Raw genomic sequence first — 10,192 nt, forward strand, 5'->3', positions numbered from 1 at the left:
ATATATTGGGAGACCCGTCATGAGAGTTCTTTAGATTTAATCTCCTTCAGCGAACACCTTCTTTGCTGGATCCTCCGGATTATTGAAAGCCTTCGCTGCCGTGGAAAAGCATACCAGCGGGATTGCTACGAGGATTTCGGCATCTTCAGCCGCGTTCGAACGCCATCCTACTGAGCCATCCGGCGCGCTGCACGCAAGTATTTTACATCTGTTCGCCCCGCGACATTTGTAAAAGAGCAATTTTCCGAGGCGTTGTTTCAAATGCCTTATTGCGCGTCGTGCAGAGACCCTCTACCAGACGGGGATCGTCACATCATCTGCGCTCGCTGCCTGGGCCGGGACCACGCAGAAGCTGCTTTGACCAAGGGCGGATGCCCGGAAAGTGACGACCTGGGTCTCCCCGCACTGCGGGCTCGTTTTGCCGCTTTCGCCGCGAGCGAGCCCATCGCCACCACCCCTCTGTTTGAGCCGCGTGTTAAGAAAAAGCGCCGCTCACAGAGGCTTCCTGAACCTGAGCTCAGTGACGTCACGCCGAGCCAGTCTCCGCGTGCTTCACCGCCGCTCTTGTCTTCCCCACCGCCGGTTCAGTTCACTCAGCCGGACCCACACCCCTCTAGCAGAGCGGTGGGCCTTGTGACTTTCGGCGCGTCCGAGGACGACGGGGGATTAGATGACACCTTGTCTATCGACGCCGCATCGGACGACTGGCCGGGCTCCGCTTTCGACCCCGCCCCGTCGACGCTAACTAACACGAGTGGGGGCTCCACCATGGATACAGAGATTGTCCGCATCCTCTCGAAGGCCGTGGAGGACCTCAGGCTCGATTGGTCTTCTCCCGAAGAACCAACCCGAAGCCGACTGGACGAGTGGTTTCTGCAGGGGCGCCAGCAGGCCCCTCGGCAAAGGCCTTCTCCTTTCTTGGCCGGAAGTTCATGACGAACTCACCAAGTCATGGAAAGCCCCCCACTCTGCACGTCTGAAGCCTTATTTTTTTTCGTCGCTCTCCTCTGTGGAATGCGCGAATGAAAGAGGCTACGAGGGAACGCCGCCCCTCGAGGAGGCCGTGGCCAATCATCTCTGCCAGCCCTCCAACACCGGATGAAAAGCCAAGGCTTCCCACCCCTCGAAGCCCTGCCGCACTACTTCGGCTCTCGCTGGTCGCGCCTACGCCGCCGCAGGCCAAGCTGCGACAGCGCTTCACTCAATGGCGGTACTTCAAGTGTTCCAAGCCAAGCTTCTCCGCTCCCTGGACGAGTCTGGCCCCGAACCCGAAGCCTTCAAGGACCTACGCAGCGCGACTGACATAGCCCTGCGAGCCACGAAGGCCACCGCCCAGTCTATTGGCCGCGCCATGGCTAATTTGACTGTTCTCGAGCGCCATTTGTGGCTGACTCTGACGGAGATGAAGGACGCGGATAAGGCCCCGTTTCTCGACGCGCCTATCTCCGCCAGCGGGCTGTTTGGACCGGCGGTTAAAGGTTTCGCCGAACGCTTCACTGAGGCCCAGAACGCTTCACAAGCTATGCGCCATTTCCTGCCTAAACGCTCCAGCTCATCGCAGAGCAGACAGAGGCCGCCACAGCCGCTGCGGGCTAGGGCAGCCCCAACCGCCTCTCAGCCCGCGCCTCAGACTGACGCTCGACGCCGCTCACGCTCCCACAACCGCAAGCCGCCTCCTGAGCGACGGGGTCCTCGGCCCAAGATTGTGCTGAACCCTGAGCCTCGAAAGCCTTCTTAGCCACAGGAATGAGAAGAGAGAGTGCGTGTCTCGCAAAAGCCGGACCACTCTCTCTGCAAAATCTCAAACATTACCCAGTCCCCTGACAGGCGGCTGGAAATGTCCATACAGCAGTCAATGGGCCAGTCACAGAGCTCGCTCACCTGCAAACAAACGCCGTTTTTACGGCGACACACAGAAAACAGGCTGCACGCCCCATGAATGTAGATCACGTGCCTACGGTCATGTACGCATCACTACACACAAGAACTGTTCACACAGTTATGAATTCATCCCCAGTAAAAGCGGGAAACATTATAAAAGTGACGCGTGTGCCTACCACTGTCTATGCACCCCCACTTATAAACACTGTCCCTACGGTGTCAAACACAGCCCCAGCTCAGGCTGTGAGTTTTAAAGACATAGCGCGCGCTGTTGTAATCACACACGCGCCCATTCACTCAGCTGCTCAGCGTGCGCCCTCGCCTCTGAGAGCTGTGAGCTCAGGCGATTCGCTGGACGGGTACCTACGTCACAGCAGCCCGCCCCTAGCCTGTATTCAGCCCATATCTGTACACGCAGCGGCATGGGAAAACATTCCAGATATGCCGAAATGGGTGTTGAATATAATAAAGCACGGATACTCGCTCCAGTTCGCTCGCAGACCACCGCGTTTTACGACTGTTGTCGAGACGAAAGTGAGAAAGGAGTGTTCGCATGTTCTACGCACCGAGGTGCGCAAATGAATAGAAATGGGCGCTGTGGAAACTGTTCCCCCCTCTATGAGCGGGACAGGTTTTTACAGCCGCTATTTTCTCGTCCCGAAAAAGGATGGCGGTCTCCGCCCCATCCTAGATCTCAGACACTTGAACAAAGGACTAATGATTCGCTCGTTCAGAATGTTAACAACCAAACATATCCTCGCGCAAGTACGTCCAGGAGATTGGTTTCTCTCAGTGGATCTGAAAGATGCTTACTTTCACATTCCAATAGCGCCTCATCACAGGCCTTTTCTGAGATTCGCTTTCGAGGGACAGTCTTACCAGTACACAGTACTTCCGTTCGGCCTGTCCCTGGCTCCCTGTACATTCACGAAATGTATGGATGCAGCACTTTCCCCTTTGAGACGAAGGGGAGTGCGAATACTGAATCATCTCGACAATTGGCTGGTCCGAGCACAATCAGAGAGTCAGTTAATAACACACAGATCTTGGATTATCAGCCATCTAGAATGCCTGGGTCTAAGGATCAATTTTGCAAAAAGTATACTATCTCCCAGCCAGAAGATTTTTTTCCTGGGAATAGTTCTAGACTCGATGCAGATGACAGCTCGTCTCTCATCAGAGCACGCGCTCACCATCCGGCGCCTTGCAACATCATTCAGGGCGGGCGCGCGCGCCCCCGTCAAGCGGTTTCAGAAGATGCTAGGTCTCATGGCCTCAGCATCGGCCATACTCCAGCTAGGGTTGTTGCATATATGCGTCCTCTCCAACGCTGGTTCAAGAGCCGCGTCCACGCTCACACGTGGTGTTCGGGCCACCTTTTAATCAGAGCGAACCACAGCTGTATAAAAGCCCTGACGCACTGGAAAGCCGCCGACTGGTACCAGTCAGGCGTGAGTCTGGGTGTGAACACAAGGAGAAAGATGATCACAACAGATGCCTCCAAAATAGGTTGGGGAGCCCTTTACGAGGGCAGGCCTGTCTCCGGCTTTTGGTCAAACCCGGAGAGGCGCCTACACATAAACTGCCTAGAGATGAAAGCGGTCGCTTTGGCTGTCAGAGCCCTGTTTCCACATCTAAAAAACGAGCACGTCCTGGTCCGAACGGACAACATGGCGGTAGTGTCGTACATAAGTCGCCAGGGTGGACTCAGGTCGAGCTCCATGCATTCAATGGCCAGGAGACTCATCTTATGGTCCCAACACAACTTGCGCTCGCTGAGAGCAGCGCATGTGCCAGGCGCGCTGAACCAAGGGGCAGACATGCTATCCAGAGACAAGATTCTCCCAGGAGAATGGGCTCTCAACCCGCTGACGATTCAGTGGTTATGGAAAATCTTTGGCGAATCGGAGGTCGACCTCCTCGCCTCCATTGAGAATGCACACTGCTCTCTTTTCTTCACGAAAAGCATGGACGCGCTCGCCCAGAGCTGGCCGAGCCGCCCCTTATATGCTTTTCCCCCGATCGCGATGCTGCCACAGGTCACCAGTCGGGTCAGAGAGGAGAAAAACGCAGTGCTCCTGATAGCCCCACTCTGGAAGAACCAAACATGGTTTCCAGAATTGATGCAAATGCAATCTGCACCACGGCCGATTCCACTGATGCCAGACCTCCTCAGTCAGGCCAGCGGGATGATATTTCACCCCGCCCCGATCTGTGGGCCCTTCATGCACAGCCCCTCAACGGGTTCCCAGGAACCTCATGAGTGGAGCGCTAAAAACCATCGCTGAGTGGGCGAGACGCTTATACGCCCAGAAATGGAAAGTGTTCAGTGACTGGTGTAACGCCGAGGGCCTGAACCCTGAAACATGCGAGATTACGAACGTACTCGCTTTTCTACAAGGGCTTCTGGAGGCGGGCCGCACCCCCTCCATGCTCAAAGTATATGTGGCAGCCATCACAGCATCACACGACCCTGTGATGGAACGTCCATTGGGAAGAAACGACCTAATTATTCGTTTCCTAAGGGGCGCTAGGAGGATGAACCCTTCACGCCCCCCCTCAGTGCCGATCTGGGACCTAGCTACTGTCCTAGACGCTCTTAAAGGGCCCCCGTTCGAACCACTCCGAATCGTGCACCTTAAGCAGCTCTCGCTCAAAACTGCGCTCTTGCTGGCACTCGCCTCGGTCAAGAGAGTGGGCGACCTGCACGCGCTTTCGACAATTTGGACTTCAACTTGGAATTCGGACCTAACAACTCCAGGGTCGTCCTTAGGCCAAAACATTGGTATATTCCTAAAGTGCTCACCTCTCCCTTCAGAGCACAGGTTATCTTCCTAACTGCGCTATCGTCACCAGCAGACGAACACGACGCTAATCTACTCTGCCCCATTAGGGCTTTCAGAGTGTATTTGGAGCGTTCTGCCCTATTCAGATAGACAGAACAACTGTTTGTATGCTTTGGCGGCCGTACGAAAGGTTCCGCCGTTTTAAAGCAGAGAATCTCTCACTGGATAGTTGAGGCCATAGCGCTGGCTTATGAAGCCAAGGAACTTCAATGCCCCTGGGGAGTCAAAGCACACTCCACCAGGAGTGTGGCTTCTTCCTGGGCATCGTCGAGCGGGATACCGATCGAGGATATTTGTGCGGCATCAGGCTGGGCCTCACCGTCCACATTTATCAGGTTTTACAACCTACAGGTCCCGACATTGCATTCCAATGTACTATCAGCATGATGCTAGTAGAACTATGAGTTCGTATCTAGATTATGTATGTGCTTGTGTCACACTGAGCACCTTCTGGCCGCTCTTTACTTTTTCCCACATATAAAGCTCGCCTCTGCCGGCTAGTTGGATGATAACTTTGCTTTTCAGCTCAGGCACCTGCCTCTGGCTATCATAAGGCGAAGTTCAGCACGCACGGCGTTTTGCATGGTGTTCCCATAGCGTAAGCTACTTACGCAATAGGAGAGACCTCTCGAAAGGGAACGACTCGGTTACTAACGTAACCTCGGTTCCCTGAGAGGAGGGAACGAGTATTGCGTAAGCTGCCGTGCTTGTGCTTGGTTAGTTCGCTTCAGTCGTTTTAACCTAAAGAACTCTCATGACGGGGCGCCCAATATATAGCTCTTGGCCACGCCCATCTTGGCGGGCTCTGACGCGCGCGGGCGCGAGGCCCACTCATTGGTCGCGCATCCAGAGTCGCCCCGTCATTGGTTCAAGCAAGTTGCCGCAGCACAGCCAATGACCGAGCTCCTTCGCTCATTGCTGTCTGCTGTGCAGCTGCAATGCGTTTTACATAAAGACTTCAATATTCTCGAGAAAAGGAGTTTTCCCATAGCGTAAGCTACTTACGCAATACTCGTTCCCTCCTCTCAGGGAACCGAGGTTTCGTTAGTAACTGAGTCGTTATTTCTCAGTGTTACAATTGCCCCCACACACTGTTACAATTTCCCCCTTGGCGGAGGCAATTGTAACACTCTGACTTCTTGCATTTAATTAAATAGTTTAGTCTTGTTCTTATAAGTGAAAATATATAAATTCTATTATTAATTAGTGCACATATATGTATCTTGTATCAAAAGATGACTAGTCTATCTCAAGTAGTCTGTATGTTATTAAGGAAAATGAAAAATATGTTACAATTGCCCCCGGTCTCCCCTATTAGGCTAAATTTTTAAATTAGAAATATTGAACATATAATTTAAACACTCGGGCATTTCATATTGAATGCAACAAAAACTAACGGACTGAATTGCGATGCGATTAATGCTTGCGCCTGTTTCACGGAAAGAATATAGGCCCATGTCAATCATTGAGAAAAATAATTCGGTAGTTTATAGCCTACTCCTCCTACACTACTGCTAGTCAAGTAAAAAAAGGTAACCCCAAAAAAACTCACCAGGCAATTTTTCTGTTTAACGTAGCTAGGCTATATATCTGCTTAATCGATAAGCAGGTAGCCTAACCTTCATATGGGCCTTGTGCTTTTTACAGTAAAGATTGTTACAAAGCAGCTTACAGTAATAATAGGAAATGAATGCAACAAAGATTGTTTTGGCTGTAGCCTACAGCAGCTCTAGAAGAAAGTCATTGTCCAGTTTAAGTAAGTTTTTGATCCATCATTTCCGTTGTAAAAATCATTAGTTATTAACTTTTGACACCGTTTTCTTTCAACTGAAAACATAAAACCTTTAATGGCCGTTAATTTAGCATACACGTCAATGGTGTTTTGGTGGCCTGAGAACACAAACTTTGAAATAGGTCTCAAAGTGCAAGGTAGCCTATAACCATAGTTGTTTCGATTTTACACAATCATCATGATTAATAATTTGCATAATTCTGAACAGGACAGCAATTTATCTGTTCATTAACACATTACAACATAAACAAGCTCATAAATAACAACAAAATAATATAGGCCTAGTATTAAAATTATATCTTTAATAATAAATGTTATGGCTTGCACATCAAAACATGTGCACATTGACCACTGGAATCACATGGGCTGCGTCCTAAATCACATTCTCTTTTAGTAGGCTACTTATTTTAAATAAGTAATTACTTCACAACACCAAACTCTTGGAAGATAGCTTGCATTTCTGACTTGTTTATTTTTATGCCAATCGTTTTACTCATTTTATTGGCTAAACTCCTCACATTTCGTAAGATCCCAATGCAGCCTATTGGTTAGTAATTAACCTGTTTAATTACTAGTATTAGTAATTAGTATTTTCTAATTATTCTTAAGACTTTACACCTAAAATCGTCATTTAATAATAAAGAATTGTTTAAAATCCAGTATTCACTTCTACTTCATTAATGGTAATAAAAATGTGAATGGATTTATGGTCCGTAAAAACTGTAGAATCAATAGTAACGTTGTCTAAAGCAGGGGTTCTCAAACATTTTGGAGCCAGGGACCCCTTATAGGGGAAAAACATTTCCAAGGACCCCCCTCATATTTATAACAGTGACTGAGCCCAAAGTTAATGTTAATGAAATATATTTTACACAAATGGTCTCCACCCACGGTCGTATGCAGGGTTTTCTAAATAGCCTACTGAGGTCCCAAAAGTGCTAGGGGGTTTGGGGGCATGCCCCCCGAGGAATTTTAGATTTTTTTTGATCTGCACATGTGCATTTTAAGGTTTTTCTAAGGCCTAAAAATGGGATAACTATAGCTTTAAAAGCATGTCAGTGGGCAGTGGCATACATTTTTTGTCAAGCAGATGACAGTTTAAATTTTAAACTGATCCACATAGAAAATAGAAATGCAGAATGTATATGATTATTGTTCACATTACATCAAAACACAATCACATTCCAAACAGGAATGGCCTTAAATAAGAAATGTTTCAAGGATTATTTTGCAAAGATCCAGTATTCCAATATTTGAACACATTTGAGGTACACAAATAAACCCTAGCCTATATTTATACAATAATAATGGCAATATGTTTAATAGGTGCTTGTGTTGTTAAATTGAGCGTATATCCACCGTAATTAGCTTAAAATCGAAGTATATCTTTGTTAAATAGGAATCCATTGTAATAATATTAATGTCATCCTGGGCACAGTATGCTTCTCTTGACCTGTAGCTAGAGGAGAGCGGGGCATAAAGTAACGCTTTATGACTTTCTCAGTTTGTGTAAATTCACTTGGGGTTCAGAGTATTTCTTTTTCCCGACATTAATTTCCCACATGTCTAGTACAATTATGTGGTTTTGTTTTATTAATACAGTATATACTTTTTTCTTGATATACCCCGAAAGAATGGAAGTGAAATGTTACAACATGCCCCATAGGTGGTGCTCATTGTAACATGCATAATATGACAGATTAAAATGTTATCGTATCTAATCAAACGAATATACAAGACAAACTAATTTTTTTTCAATAAAATACAATTATTAACTTTTTCATATAAGATAATGGCATTTTTTAATAATTAAAAATAAACAAATTATAAACTTTATCCACCTTTTTCTCATGTTTTCTCAATAGAATTAATTAAAGTATAGAATAGAATAGCATATTTCTAATAGGGGCTCATTAAAGCAGTGTGACAACATGCCCCGCCTGCACAACAGGGATTTACTCTCCCCTTTATTTCCTTGCTCAAAGGTGAGTTTTGGTTGAGTGGGCGTACAAGTCTTCCTATAATTGCAATTTTTTAATCTTTAAAGGAGTAGTTCACTTTCAAATGAAAATTATAGCCCATGATTTAGGCTATCACCCTCAAGCCTTTGTGTATAGCTATGACTTTCTTCTTTCAGACGAACACAATCGGAGCTATATTAAAACATATCCTGGCTCTTCCCCAGGATATAATGGCAGTGGATTGCAACCAACAGATTGAAGCTCAAAAACGTGCATCCATCCATCATAAACGAACTTCACACGGCTCTGGGGTGTTAATAAAGGCCTTCTGGAGAAAAACGTTTGAGTAAGAAAAATATTAATATTTCAGACTTTAAAATAACTAGCTTCCGGCGAAACGTGCATACATTTTTTTCAAGGACATTTTTGTAAATATTATGAATTAATAAAAAAATATATTTCTTTTACTTTGTTTGTGAGGAAAAACCTTTGTTGTATGGACCATATATTTTTTGAGATTGCAAGAGGGGCAGAAATAATGTTCTCAAGCAATAGAAAAGAAGAAAGACATATACACCTAGGATGGCTTGAGGGTGAGTAAAACATAGACTAATTTTCATTTTAAAGTGAACTAATCCTTAATACTCAGAGTTCTTTGCTGCCCTCCAGAGGATATCTGAACGATCACAGGCCTGGCTCGCTGTGCTGTTTCTCACTGTTGAGTCTGCCTAGTCAATGAGCCACATCAACTGTGCTCATGTTAAAATGTTAGTACGACAGCACGACACACCTCCATTACTCTGCGCCACGGCTGTATGGATGGATTATGACTTGCAAAGGCCCTGGGGCCAATTATCTGGGGCCAATTCTGCACAACGTGTTGGTGAAGACAGGGCTGCCAACTCACACATATTCAGTGTGACATGCAATTGACACTGTTAAAAAAGGACACTGACACCAACAGACACGACGGAGCAGGTTAGTTTTGATATGAAACAAAGGATCAGCTTTCAAACTCAGTTTTATTATGAAATTCAAACAACAAAATACACGTTTGACACTTTTAAATGTGACGTGAGAGATTGCTGTAGCTCCTCAGTTTAAGCGGCACGTGAACTGATCATCTCTTCCTCTTTACTAGTAATTAATGGTAAATAAAAAAAAAGAACAACTTGCCGAAATCTATCTTGTCTCATGTAATCGATCAAAAAGTGTTTAAACTGCGGAAAGAGGTCAATAAAACAGCTGGAGAACAATATGTCATGTAACTTAACATTAACCTTCTTCAGGAAAGCCATTTTGGCTAATGACCATAGCGAGTTAGTTAGCAAGAAAACTATAGGGAGGGAGTATTTTGTTAAATATATGCACTATATTACATATTATATTTTTATTCATATCACTAAAAATATAATCTTATTATTCTAAAAACTGCATTATATTTGAGCTGTTAACATTTAATAATTACAGCGGACAGGGCTCCCTGTATGTTTACAACATTAGTAAGAGATTTTTTCCTTGAGAAAAATTAAGATGTAGCTACTGTACCTGATATTTTTAACAGTGTGTGTGTGTCTGTGTGTGTGTGTAAGAGAGGTAGACACATACAACACGCAAACATCGACCACAAAGAAAACAAAGGCAAAGGAAACAAAGGCAAAGAAACGTGACTGATGTAAACAAACTGAAAGTCCATGAAATTGAAACTAAAG

Source organism: Siphateles boraxobius, unplaced genomic scaffold (genome assembly GCF_051911475.1).
Source record: "Siphateles boraxobius isolate OS27281-9 unplaced genomic scaffold, OSU_SipBor_1 65, whole genome shotgun sequence".
NCBI lineage: Eukaryota > Metazoa > Chordata > Actinopteri > Cypriniformes > Leuciscidae > Siphateles > Siphateles boraxobius.